The following is a 14598-nucleotide window of genomic DNA, read 5'->3' on the forward strand; positions in this document are numbered from 1 at the left end:
ATTCTGCGCTCCAATTCCATTAGACAATGCCACCACTGATACTCTGTTCCTCGAATGGCTTTTGGGACGACTCCCTCTCTACAACTGACTCAGAACCTGGATACTGGCTTGTTAACATTTCAAGCTGAGACCACACGGTCTACAAATCTACATTGTCCCATCAAGAGCCCAAGGGGCCGAAATTCAGGATCCAGATAAGGCCAGTTATTGCCGTTTTGCGGCGGCCATGCGGCGAAATCGAGTGGCTGCTGCGTTGCAATCCATTGGCCGCCACGGCCCAAATTCAGCTCGGGGATTATTCGGCCTGTCCCCAGTTCCGCCCTGCTGTTGCCGACTACTGCAAGTACGTCATAAAAGCAAGCACCGCCGATCTCCCGCACCTCCAGCACACTCTGCCCCAAATATTCCTGCAAAAATCTTTTTCTGTCGGTGCACCTTGTTCTGTGTGAGCGCGGCACGGCAGTGCAGCGGCCCTTCAAGGGGAGGGTGCACTGCTGCGGCCGCCATATTTTTATTTTTGCTGGCAGACTTCCCGATCGGCCGGCCAATTATTGCCCCAGTTTCGGCTGGGCCACCAACAGGCAGCCTGGCACCCCCTCTTGGGTGCCAGGCTGCAGCCGGCCGAAACCCTCCCTGGTGGCCCAGTGGCCGAACCTACAGAATTGCCGATTCTGGAAAAACATGGTGACGCAGACACGCACTGACGTCTCCACTGGAGACTCGATCCTGCCCCAAACTTCCGCTCCTCACCAGGACTTCCGCCCCCATTAAGACCGACTGCCGGTCTTGTTGAAAAAACCGACAAAGGCCTGAATATCGATCAGGAGGTGATCTCTTCCCATGCGACAGTAAAAACAGGTAAGAAATTGTAGGTGCGCCAGGCTTCTAGAGTGCCTGAATTTCAGCCCCGAAGACTTTAACTTTGGATGTTTTAATATGGGTTCCTCCCGGTCTTCCTTTAAGCCACGTTTACTCAGACTGCAGGTCTCCTTTTAAATTTGTGTTACCTTTTTAAGCTTTCACCAATCTGAGGACCCGGGTGAATGGAGAGGTTGCACTGCATCAATATAAAAAAAACATTAAAATAAAATTACTTACAATATTCAAAGCTTCAGATGGAATTTGTGATCATATTCATCTTCTACCAGTATTGCATACGTTGGTGTTTGTGCACGCAATGCTTGCAGATATTTTTTTAAGTCTGTGGAAGCCCCTTTGAGCAACTGCCTTGCCAGTCAGCTGGAAGTATGCCTGCATCCCCTGATTAAATAATCTCCTATCTCCTACCCTGCTATACCTGAAGACAACAGCTGCTCCTAACTCCCTATGCAATGCTGTGGGAAATTGACTAGCAGCTAATGAAATGAGCATAATAATTTTATCACAGTAAAAGTATGTATTTTAAAAGGGTGGCGAAGGCTGCAAAAGGCGATTAAAAAAACAAAATTTCCCATATAGAGGTTGAGTATAAAGATGGAAGGGGTACAGGAACAAAAGTGAAAATATACATCCACATTTATTTATCTGCATATCTGGTGGATTAAAGACATGGGTTCAATGGCCATCTATCATAATATATGGCCTTATCAGTTAGCCAAGTGCCAAGGAAGCTATGACAAGATATCCTGCTGGGTAAACTTGTACAGGGTACAGGCAATTAGATTCTAAAAAAACAGCAGTACGCGTCACATAAAAGTGTCACACATTTACATACCACATTATAGCAAACATACACACGACTGCAGATTGCCTGAATACACCCCATTTAGAGATGCTGGCCTAGTGATGAGAAATACATATATGTAGACTTATTTTTGGTTTAGCAAATAAAGTCAGATAATTTGTTTTTTCCCCTTGAATCAAACACAGTTCAATCACAGTCTTTTATAAAACACACATCAGGTTGGAAAAATATTGTCTTTTGAGCTATTTTATCAATTACATTGTATTCATATCAGAAGTTCTCAAACTGCTTTTTGATATTTGCTTTCATCAATTCGGCTAATTAAAAAATCTACTCAATTCACTTCTTTGGAGCTGAAAACGATTGTAGAAAATGTTAACCATCCCAAATTAATGAAAAGGAATTTTCACTTGGCTCCCCCGCCAGTGATACCAGCTCTCATCAGTTACACATCAACTTGACAGAACCTCATGTGTTACCAACAATTCTGTTGCCCTGTAAAAAAAAGATATAAAAATCAGTAATTTGAAAAATTAAGATCTTCACCCAAATAAAAATCCCATCAATGATCAGCAGAATGCAAACATTTAAATAATAGCATTAAAGATCAAACAACTGGGACAATTATGTTGAATTTGGACCAATAGTTGATTTTGAACTGAGGTGTTGGCAAATGTAACTGTTGAATTATTAAGGCACTAAAGTAATTATAATTTTGATTGTTATGTTATTAATTGGAAGGTTTTTTTTGTCAGTACCTGTACTTCGCAGCCAGTGTCAACATCAAGCACTTCCAACTCATAGCAATTAGATGTAGAGTTCAACTTCCTCTACTGTTTCCCAACCTAAGAGAACTTATTTACTGCACCAATATGACATTTTCCAATTTCTTAGTGATTCTATGATGTCTGAGTAAAGTTGGTAATTTAGTGCTCATTTACAGGCACTTTTGTACTGTGGGACAAATTTATTTCACACAGAATCATTTCCGGCAGATAGATTAGACTTTCATTCCTTCAGTCTGGGTTTCCATTTAAATCCAGGTCCCATATTTGTCCGAACGACTACACCACAAAAGTGTTTACTGAACATATGACATAAGTCATGTCAAATGCAACACTGTCACATGCATGAGGTGTCACTGACAAATTTGATGTATGGCTCTTCTTTCATTTAAATACAAATACACACATTTGTGAAGGTGATTTCCTTTAATGTAACAGGGAGATGCAGTTTTAATCACCATTTTTCAAAGTAAAACAATCACAAACTGTAACATTTACAAAAAATTATACTCATTGCCCAAATGTGTTTCTTTTAAAAAGTAAATACACGATATGGCATGCAAGATCTACACAACTCCTTCAACAGTGAAATGCTGATTTTTCAATACAGCTCTTATAAGGACCTGGGCCTAATCCGCAGCCTGTGAAAGGATGTGGTGTTTTTGCTGAATATAATTTGCCAAATTATTCAATATTGCTTTAAAAAAATATAATTGTAAGAATAAGTTGCCATTTCTACAATGAATAATTCATATACAAGACATACATCATCTCAAAAGAAATAATACCGATAAGAAATCCACTGCCAAACCTTTAAGGCCTTGTATAATCAAATAATCCTGGAATGTAGTTGTAAAATGCAAAGACAGACAGGAATAGCCATTCATAAACATGTTTGTAAGAGCAACATGAATGGAACAAAGCATGGTAACCAAAAGTATTATATTCACACTGAAGTATAAGCAGTGAGCACACCAATACATCTCTGTGCTCTAGTCATCGGAATAAGCTAATTCCTGCCACGATAATAATGGGTCACATTTGCTGCCACGTCCCACTGGAGTACAAATTATATTACATACAGCAATATCAAATTAAATAGCTGCCATGATCAACAGTATTCATTTTTATGCACAAACGTGTTCAGTGAAATACACAAAGAAAAAGGTACTCACTCACCCGGTCGGTGCTGAGGATCCTTGCTGGAATCATCATTAACCTCACTCCAATAAAACAATATTGAAAGTACACTGTTTATAGTGCTTTACTCCCAAGTATTTGTTGCCATATCAACTGTGAGCATATCCCTGACTATTCTGTCCAATGCAGCATGGAGATTACAGCTGCTATGTAAAGCTTTCAACTTGTCCAGTGCTGACGTCAGCCCCTCATAGAAGACACCTGCAGTATCCTGCACATGCTCTCTATCATGCTGACACCATCACCTCAATAAATGGACTACTAATCTAATTATATTTACAATTCACTATGTTGCAAAACACATATCCACAAATTAATGTGAATACATTAATTCATTGAATCTGGATTGTGATATTTTCCTCAAAGTTTGTGTGAACATGAGATAAATGCAGGCAACACGATTATAATTTTGCCACACACACAAAAGAGCTGTGAAATAACTAAGCTCCTATAATCTAGTGAATCTGCCATAAAAACAGAAAATGCTGGAAATACTCAGCAGGTCAGGCAGCATCTGTGGAGAGAGAAACAGAGTCAACGGCCCCAATGTTTGCAGGGAGGCAGGAGCCTGTATTTAAGGAGAAGCTAGATAAGTACATGAGGGAGAAAGGAATGGAAGGATATGCTGATAGGGCGAGATGAAGTATGGCGCGAGGAGGTTCATGGAGGATAATCACCAGTTGGGTGTGCTGTAAAATTCTAGCCGTACGACTCAAATGGTGCCAATTTACAGCATTTTAATTCTGCTCCTTCATATATTTAAGTTAAGTAAATCCTTTCAACTGGCTTCTATGATTAAATCATTAGTTCTCAGTGTTTAACTGCAAATATTCAAAGTTAGTTTAAGAGGATAGTGATGGCAAGACTCCCATCTTTAGCACAAGAAAAAGGAACACGTTCAGATTAGTGGGCAAACAGAAAAAATGTTGGCATTATGACAGTAGCACAGCTAATGCATACTAAGAGGGTTAAGATTGCAGATGATGCAATAATACTGCCAAACCCTTTTCGTAAGCAAGTTTATGGTGCAAGCATTGGATAATATTTGACTGTTTAAATTTAGTGGCAAGCACAGAAAGTAATTCAGAATAATGCAGGACTATATTGTAGAGATTAAAGTATTTTAAAGCATTATCGCAATTTGCATTTTGTGGAAAATGCAATAAAAAGTATGTATGAATGCTTTTATTAAGGCATATTAGTAGAATATACTTTCATTAAGGACATATCCATATGTGCATAACTGGCTCAACTATGGAATTACAAATTCGTAGCAACTGCCAATGTGATAGTTCAATTAAACTGAAAATGAAAATGAAGAGGAAAATGGATGCACATGCCCACAACTCAAATGAAATGACAAAGGCATGCTTTTCAATTTGTTGACAATTTTAATTTACCACGGTAATAGGAAAGCACCAGAGCAGGAATGCCTCTAATCTGTAAAAACAAACCTACAATGAGGGCAACTCAGTTACAGAAGGATAAGAGGAGCTGCAGCAGGGCATAAACAGACATCACATGCCAATGAATTGGCTTTGGCTCCAGTCAGTATCCATCCCTTGTAATAGAGCTCAAAGTGAATTAATTCGGTACTGAGGTACACAATTCACAATGTGTATATGTGGGGGGGTGGGAGTGCAGTAAAGGGAGATTGAGAATATTTTTGGTTACAATTTCTTTTTTTATTCATTTATGGGAAAACTGAACAAGGATCCGAGAACAGAGAAGGGAAAAGATGAGGGGGGGTTAAAGAGAAGGAAGTACAAGCATGGTCATTATTTTCTCTGATGATTACATAATCTTGGTCAAGAGCTTAAAAACCAGGTTTAAAAAAAGGTGAAACTGCGTGGCTCAATGGGCTAGACCCCAATTCCTGCCCTTTCATCTGTGGAACCAATTTCAAATCCAGCCCAAACTAATGAGTCAGACGTCTCCAGTGGCTGTAAATATCTTACATGAAAGAAGTTTAGGTAGTTTTCATTCAGTTCCAAGTAAGCAAGGGTCCAACACCATGGGGCCAAGTTTCGGCCTGGGTTGCTCCTGTTTTTTTGGACCAACTGGTTTAGAATGGAGTATCTTAGAAATTGCAATTCTTGGCATTTATTTTGCTCCAGTTCCAGTCAGTTAAAACAGTTTCAGTTTGGAACAGATTTTTTTTTCCAAAAGGGGGCGTGTCCGGCCACTTACGCCAGTTTTGAAAGTTTAGGCAATGACAACTTACTCCATTCTAAGTTAGTTTGGAGCAAGTGTAGATTTTTGTACGCTCAGAAAAACCTTTCATACACTTAGAAAATCAGGCGTAGGTTACAAATCAGGCGTAGGAAATGGGGGGGGGGGGGGGGTTTAAAGGGAAGTTTACAAACATTAAACACTTCAGTTTTACAAATAAAGAGCCATCATCAATAATAAATGATAAATACATCAATAAACCAACCAATAAATCAACCCCAAAAAATTAATAAAAAATAAAAAAATTTTAAAAAATCAATAAATAAAACATTTTCTACTTACCGACTGCAGCACCAGGAGCCCTCCAACAGCGTGCTGGGACGGCCCCCCCCAGTGTGTCTCTGTCAGTGACTCTGTCTCTCTGTCAGTGTCTGTGTTTCTGACAGCGAGGGGAGGGGGAGGACGGGAGGGAGGGGGAGAGAGAGGGAGGAGATGGATGGAGGGAGGAGGGAGGGGGGAGAGGGAGGGGGAGGAGATGGAGGGAGGAGGAGATGGAGGGAGGGAGGGAGGGAGGGGAGAGAGAGAAGGGAGGGAGAGGGAGAGGGGAGAGGGAGGCTGAATGGGCCGGGCACAAAACTTCGGGCGGGACCCACCCCCAGCACCGGATTTACAGGTAGGTGGCCGGGGATGTGCGAGTCGGGTTGGGGGGTGGGGGGGGGGCGGGGAGTGGGAGTCGAGTCAGGTCCAGTGGCAGGTGGGGGGGGGGGGGGGGGGGGGAGACTCGAGTCGGGGTCGGGTCCGGGGGAGGTCAGGTCGGGTCCGGGGCGGGGGGTCGTGTCGGGGCAGGGAGGAGTGGAAGCACGAGTTGAGTCGGGTTAGGTCCGGGGGGGGAGCGGGGGGGTCGGGTCCGGTCTGGGGGGGTCGAGGTCCCGGGTGGGGGTGGGGGTCGAGATCCAGGGGCGGGGGGGTGGGGGGGGGGGGGGAGGGAAAGCGGGAGTCGAGTCGGGTCCGGTCCGGGGGCAGGGGGGTCGGGAGTAGAGTCGGGTCGGGTCGGAAGCAGGAGCTGGGCATGGGAGGTGCAGCTTGATCCACGCAGCCCCAGTGAGGCCATTCGGCCAGGGCTAGGGGCTGCGTGCTTCAGGCCCCTCCCACTCAGTTTTGGGCGCCTGGAGCTACTGCACATGCGCGCCCCACTGTAGCACGCATGTGCAGAAGTCACGGCACTGTTTTCAGCGCAGGGACCTGGCTCCGCCCCCCACAGCTCGTGCTGCACCGCGCCCAGCTCCTGGAGGACCTGCAGGGATCCGGAGAATCGGTAAGTATTTTTTAGGTGCACTTTCTGGCGCGATAAATGGGCGTCCAGGTCGGTTGGCCCAAAATGCTCATTAAGACAGCCATGACTTCATTGAACAGTGGAACAAGCACGAGGGACTGAACGGCCGTCTCCTGTTCCTACATTCCACTGGGAGTGCCCGATGCTGACACTGGATGCCTGAATTTGATTTTCCAGCAATAAAACATTCCTTATTTGGATGAGGTAATATAAGAGGAACTATTATCCAAATTCCAGCAAGGGATTTCTATCCAAAATTTAATTTGTTTTTTCTCTCTTCAGATGTTGGTTAAACTGCCCCAGGATTTTATTTGCACTTGGCATGTGGGCAACGCTCACAAGTCAGTATTTATTGACATCTCAAGTTGCCCTGAGGGCATAATGCGTCAACCACATCTTTTAGGAGTGGAGCACAGTTTGTAGGCCAGACTGGATAGGGGGGCGGGGGATCCTTGGTCCCCTTCCCTGAAGAACATTAATAAACCAATTATGTTTTTTTTTAAACAATCTAGCAGCTCTCAGGCAATTTCTGGTCTACAAATGACCAGATTTATTGAACTCAATTTTATTACTTACGATGGGGGATCTGAATTCGCGACCTGTGTTGCCTGTCCAATACAAGCTACCATATTTAAAATCATAGAATGATACAGCATGGAAGGCAATTTGGCCCATTGAGTCTGTGCCGGCTCTTTTATAGAGCTATTCAATTAATCCCACTGCCCTGCTCTTTCCCCATAGCACTGTAATTTTTTCCGTATTTATCCAATTCCCTTTTGAATGTTACTATTTCAGGCAGTGCATTCCAGATCACAACAATGCACTGTGTAAAAAAATGTTTCCTCTTGTCTCCTTTGGTTCTTTTACCAATCACCTTCAATCTGTATCCTCTGGTTACTGACCTTTCTGTCACTAGAAACAGACTCTCCTTATTTACTCTATGAAACCGGTTCATGATTTTGAACACCTCTATCAAATCTCCTCTTAACCTTCTCTACTCTAAAGAAAACACCACCAGCTTCTCTCGTCTCTCCACATAACTCAAGTCCCTCAGCCCGAGTAGCAGTTTAGTAAATGGGCTGAAAATTGCAGCAGCATCCGAAGAGGCCTCGCAAATACACCAAGAACCAGCTTTCGACAGATCGCACGCATCCCTGCAGGAAGGACATCACTGGGGCAAAGATTGAGCTATTGGGCTTCATAAACTTCCACCTGGTAAAAGCCTGCTTCTACCATCGTAAGAATTTTAAAACATATAACAATGTAATTTAATCACTAATTTTTATATTAAAAACCCTGTCCGTTAAGGCAAGTTTATTTTTAACTCTACTAAAACTCATTAAAAAAATATTCCCCCTCCCAATTTTTTTTTCTAAACCATTTAATTACATTCAATTTCAATTAATTTTAAATGTGCGGGGTGTTTTTAAAATTTTATTTATTGTGTTGTGTTTCTTGATTTTTTTTTGGGGGGGGGCGGTATTCTCATTGATAATAATGGGAGCTCATACAAACGGAGTTCCCCTTATTATCAATGAGCATGCTAGATGTTCATTGGTGGTCCAGGCCCACGTGATCCCAGGATACGAATACATATCTGAAAGACATGTTCCCATACGCTGGACTGTGAAACTCGGCCTCCGACTGGAATCCTACTTTTCTCTGGTATTTTCATTAAAAAATTTCCGGTCGGAGGCTTTCGATCGAAGGAAGCCTCCGACTACAATTTTCCACCCAATGTCTTCTGCACCCTCTCCAAGGCCTTGACATCCTCCCTAAAGTGTGATTGAACACAATGCTGCTGTTGAGGCCTAACCAGTGTTTTATAAATGTTTCGCATAACTTCCTTGCTTTTGTACTCTACTCTATTTTAATAAAGCTAAAGATCCCATATCCTTTTTAATAGTCTTCTCAACTTGCCCTACCACCTTCAAAGATGTGTACACAAGCACCCCCAGGTCTCTGTGTTCCTGAACCTCTTTTAAAATTGTGCCATTTAGCTCATATTGCTTCTCCTCATTTTTCCGATCAAAATGTATTTCATCTGCCATGTGCCTATTTTATAAATCTGTCTAGGTCCTCCTGAAGTCTGTTACTGTCCTTTTCATTGTTTACTACATTTCAGAATTTCATATCATCTGCAAACTTTGAAATTATACCTGGAATACCCTAATCCAGGTCATTGATATATTTCAAAAAGTGTAGTGGTCCTAATACCGACCCCTGGAGACCATCACTGGATACTTCCTTCCAAAAACAACCATTCATCCCGATTCTCTGCTTTCTGTCCTTGAAACCAATTTTATATCCATGCTGCCACTGTCCCTTTAATCCCATGGACTTTAATTTTGTCAACAAGTCTATTATGTGGTACTTTGCCAAATGTCTTTTGAAAGTCCATATATAAATGCCATCAACTCTCACTGTTTCTTCATCAAAGAACTCAATCAAGATAGTCAAACACGATTTGCCCATACTTTTCCAAATGTCAATTAATTTTGTCCCAGACTATTGTCTCAAAGTTTCCCCACTGCCGATGTTAGGCAGATTGATTTTATCCCTCTCCCTTTCTTTAAACAAGGGTGAACATTTGCAATCCTCCAGTCCTTTGGCACCACCCCCATATCAAAGAATGATTGGAAGATTGTGGCAAGAGCATCAGCAATTTCCAACCTTACATCCCTCAGTGAACTACGATGCATCCCACCTTGACCGGAAGTAAGTGTTTCTTACTTTAAAGATTTTATTCGCTTACTCTTGATATAGAAACATGGAAAATAGGTGCAGGAATAGGCCATTCAGCCCTTCGAGCCTGCACCACCATTCAATAAGATCATGGCTGATCATTCAGCTCGGTACCCCTTTCCTGCTTTATCTCCATAACCCCTTGATCCCTTTAGCTGTAAGGGCTATATCTAACTCTCTTTTGAATATATCTAATGGACTGGCATCAACAACTTTGTGGTAGAGAATTCCACAGGTTAACAACTCTGAGTGAAGAAGTTTCTTCTCATCTCGGTCCTAAATGGCTTACCCCTTATCCTTTGACTGTGATCCCATGGTTCTGGACTTCCCCAGTATCGGGAACATTCTTCCTGCCTCTAACCTGTCCAGTCCCGTCAGAATTTTATATGTTTCTATGAGATCCCCTATCATTCTTCTAAACTCCAGTGAATACAGACACAGTCGATCCAGTCTCTCCTCATATGTCAGTCATGCCATCCCAGGAATCAGTCTGGTGAACCTTCACTACACTCCCTCAATAGCAAGAACGTCCTTCCTCAGATTAGGAGACCAAAACTGAACACAATATTTCAGGTGAGGCCTCAGTAAGGCCCTGTACAACTGCAGTAAGACCTCCCTGCTCCTATACTCAAATCCCCTAGCTATGAAGGCCAACATGCCATTTGCCTTCTTCACCGCCTGCTGTACCTGCATGCCAACTTTCAATGATTGATGTACCATGACACCCAGGTCTCGTTGCACCTCTCCTTTTCCTAAATTGTTGCCATTCCGATAATATTCTGCCTTCCTGTTTTTGCCACCAAAGTGGATAACCTCATATTTATCCACATTATGTTGCATCTGCCATGCAGTTGCCCACTCACCTAACCTGTCCAAGTCACCCTGCAGCCTCTTAGCATCCTCCTCACAGCTCACACCGCCACCTAGCTTAGTGTCATCTGCAAACTTGGAGATATTAAACTCAATTCCTTCATCTAAATCATTGATGTATATTGTAAATAGCTGGAATCCCAGCACTGAACCCTGCAGCACCCCACTAGTCACTACCTGCCATTCTGAAAAGGATCAGTTTATCCCGACTCTCTGCTTCCTGTCTGCCAACCATTTCTCTATCCACATCAGTACATTACCCCCAGTACCATGTGTTTTAATTTTGCACACTAATCTCTTGTGTGGGACCTTGTCAAAAGCCTTTTGAAAGTCCAAATAAACAATCCACCCACCAGTGGATGTGGTGTATGACTCTAAAGCCCACCAAAACAGTTTCCCTCCCTACACGAGTAATTGAAACATTCAAATGTCCACTTTCCTTTCATCCATTTCCCTAGGTGATGAGCTCCCCTCCGCTTCATAGAAAGGAGGGGGACTGAAGGAGAATCCCTGAGCAGATCATTACTGCCCTGAGTTAAGATCCCGCGCTGATGTCCGGTCCACATCAACTACTGCAACAGGAAGTTGGTGGAGAGGACCATTGCTGAGGCAAATTTAATTAAAGGGTCTTCATAACCAGATGCACATTAGAAATCATAAAAAGGGTAGCTTCCATAAGCCCTACAATCAAAGGTATACCTGGGTTGAGATAGATGCCTTATAAAGTGACATATTAGGTACTTCAGCACTGCAAATCTCCAGCAGAGCAGTAACAAATTGTACCCGACTGTTCAAAAATGTGCCCCTAGAAACACAAGATTCTATGAAATGTGTGCTTGCTAATTTTCTTGAATGACTAAAATCCCAACTGCTGGAAAGGATAGATTGCTTTCAGAGTGCTTGGCAGATTCCCAGATAGAAACTCAGGGCCCAAGTTTCCGCCCCTGGAAAAACGGCGCACCTTGACTTTCTAGAATAAAAAGGGCGCCGAAAACCTATTTTGTGATTCTCCGAGCTCCTCAGGACATCTTCGGGCTTAACAGTGCCGGCACCTCTGCACATGCGCGCTAGAGTGTGCGCACATGTGCAGTAGCTCCTCGCCCCCGAATCTCTGCAGGCTAAGTGAAGTTATTATAATCGTAAGTGTGGTTGAAGTACCATCTGTTATGTGTATATTTAAGTACTATTGCATGCATACTGTTTGTCTGATCTATGAATGCTTGACCTCAACATTTCAAGAACATTATTGAGTTTTGAAGAATTGATAAAACATCTAATCGTAAATAAGTTAAGTGTGTTATACTCAGGATGTTCACCCCCGGTGTTTAGCCTCCGTTCACTCCCCTCCCCCTCCACCCCCTCCCTCCTCCCCTCCACCCCCTCACTGTCAGGAACACAGAGACACTGACAGTGTCTCTGTGTCAGTTTGTGTCTCTCTCTTTGACAAAGAGAGAGAGAGAGAGAGAGAGACTGACACAGAGACAGACAGTGGATGAGAGAGACAGGGACAGAAACACAGAGAGGCTGACACCTTCCCTTCACATAAAGCTAGGACTTATTTTTTATTTGTTATTGATTGTTTGCTTATTACTTTGGTCTTGGTGCTTTAGGTACAGGGTTCCTTCTATTTTTTTATTTGTTAATTGCTTATTATTTTTTGTGCTTCGTTTAGTGCTTGGTGCTTTAAATGTACTGCTTTGTTTAGTGTTTAGTGCTTTAAATGCACTTAAGCTTCTTTAATGTTGCTGTGAAGGTGTTTAGTGCTTTAGAAAATCCTCTAACTTCCCCCCCCCCCGTTGATGTGTCTGCCTCAGTCGGGAGCCTACACTTGCTTATTTATAAAAAGAGAAACAACTGTCCTCACTCAGCAGATACAAGGCAAAATATCATCGCAAGAGGTTTTAGGCCATTTTAAGTGATCTATTTAATGCTTTTGTCCTTTGTGTTTAATGCTTCCCCCCCCCTCCGCCTCGTCTCTGGCTTGCCTGCACTGAACTTAACTCTAGGTAAGGTTTTTCAGAACTTACAAAAGTGGACACTTACTCCATTCTAAGTTAGTTTGGAGTAAGTTTTCGCTGCCTAAACTTGCAAAACAGGCCTAAGTGGCTGGACACACCTCCTTTTGAAAAAAAAACGGAACTAAAACAAAACTAAACTAACTCACTCGAACTGGAGCAAACTAAATGCTGAGAATTGCGATTTCTAAGATACTCCAAACTAAACTAGTTGCTCTAAAAAAATTGGAGCAACTCCACCCAAAACTTGGGCCCCCAGACCCATCTGTTGTTTCAATACAGATATAAGTGAAAATGCTAGACATGGTTGTGTAGTAACTGCTGAAAGGCACATTTTAAGACTGGAGTTTGAGAAAGGCCAAACAATTATATACTGGTAACTTGCAACCTAAAAATTAAACTTATCAAATTGTCAATGGTAGGTTGGGTTGCGACGTGAAAACAGACATTCTTCAGATCTAGGCTAGTAGCCAATCAAAATGATCTGATCCTTGCATAATGCTAAATTACATAGCAAAGTTTGACTTCTCTGGCTTCAGGAATTGATTTAATATCCTGGCCATTAAAAACATTTTGCTAACCAAATAAATCAGTTTACAGTTGTAACTCCCAAGGCTGGACAGGAAGAGTATCTGGCACCATTGTGCTCCAAGGTGGCCTTGAAGTTAGTTGTCAGTTCCCAGAGAAACTCCACCAGTTTCTGTAAATCTACTTATTGTATGGTGATCAAATGAAAAGATAGCTTACCTACTGACAGACTCATTAAAAAAAAACTCCTTCCTGGTTTACTCCTTTCATCTTCTGAGCTGGCATGACTTGGCTTAGTGTTTACTGTTTAGGGTAGGCTTCAGCTGGAGTATTGTGTTCAAGGATGTCAAGGCTTTAGAGAGGGTGCAGAGACTGGACCAGGGATGAGGGATTTCAGTTATGCGGTGAGACTTGAGAAGCTGGGGTTGTTCTCCTTAGAGCAGGGAAGATTAAAAGGAGATTTAATAGAAGTGTTCAAAATCATGAATGGGTTTCATAGTGTAAAGAAGGAGAGATGTTTTCCAGTGGCAGAAAGTTCAGCAACCAGAGGACATAGATTTAAGGTGATTATTTTGCCAGAGGCAGCACAAGGAAACATTTCTTTACACAACTAGTTGTTGTGATCTGGATCGCACTGCCAGAAATGCAGGTGGAAGCAGATTCAATAATAACTTTCAAAATAAAAGGGAAAAGGGAAAACATTTCCAGAGCAATGGGGGGAAAAAAAAAAACAGGGGAGTTGGACTAATTGGATAGCTTTACCAAAGATCTCCTCGTACTGCCACTATAGCATAGTCCCATATAGCGAGTTGTGTCTGCAGCTCACCAACCTTGTTTATCACACTACATGCATTCACGCACATATCCTAAACCCATCTTAGACTGCTTTGTATTTGCCTCTGATCCCCATTTCGGTACTATTCTTTACTCCGGTGCTATTTGTCTCTCCCAGTCCTCTGTGCACCTGGTTTCGCCTCTCTAATATTTCATCCTAGTGCCTATGCCCCATCCAAATGAGTTGGAACCATCTCCCACAGGGATAGTTAACCTAACTGCGAGGGCATTGGTGCCAACTCTGTTGAGATGCAATCCGTCCAACTTAAACAAGTCCCTTCTGCCCCAGCACTGGTCCGAATGCCCCTGGAATCTGAAGTCCTCCCTCCTGCACCATTTCTCCAGCCATGCATTAACTGACTTATCCTACTATACTTACACTCGACCATTCTGGACCACATGCAGGTTGGAATCTACACAAAGATGGGTTTA

The 14598-nt window shown here is 42.7% G+C and overlaps 1 protein-coding gene across 8 annotated transcripts in view; it reads right to left on the reverse strand.

Annotated features, from left to right (window-relative positions):
• Positions 1-14598, reverse strand: part of fam110b (family with sequence similarity 110 member B) — a 183345-nt gene that overhangs the window by 119592 nt on the left and 49155 nt on the right. The window contains exons 2-3 of one of the 8 annotated variants that reach the window (XM_070875682.1): positions 13552-13765; positions 2028-2179 (exon numbers count right to left, since the gene is read on the reverse strand). The exons of 5 other annotated variants lie outside the window; for them this stretch is intronic. The gene's annotated coding sequence lies outside the window, so the exon portion shown is untranslated. Of the gene's footprint in view, positions 1-1007; positions 1033-2027; positions 2180-13551; positions 13766-14598 lie in introns of those variants that run through there. 2 more of the 8 variants (XM_070875672.1, XM_070875692.1) reach the window with 2 other exon arrangements.

This window comes from Pristiophorus japonicus, chromosome 1, assembly GCF_044704955.1.
Source record: "Pristiophorus japonicus isolate sPriJap1 chromosome 1, sPriJap1.hap1, whole genome shotgun sequence".
Classification (NCBI taxonomy): domain Eukaryota; kingdom Metazoa; phylum Chordata; class Chondrichthyes; family Pristiophoridae; genus Pristiophorus; species Pristiophorus japonicus.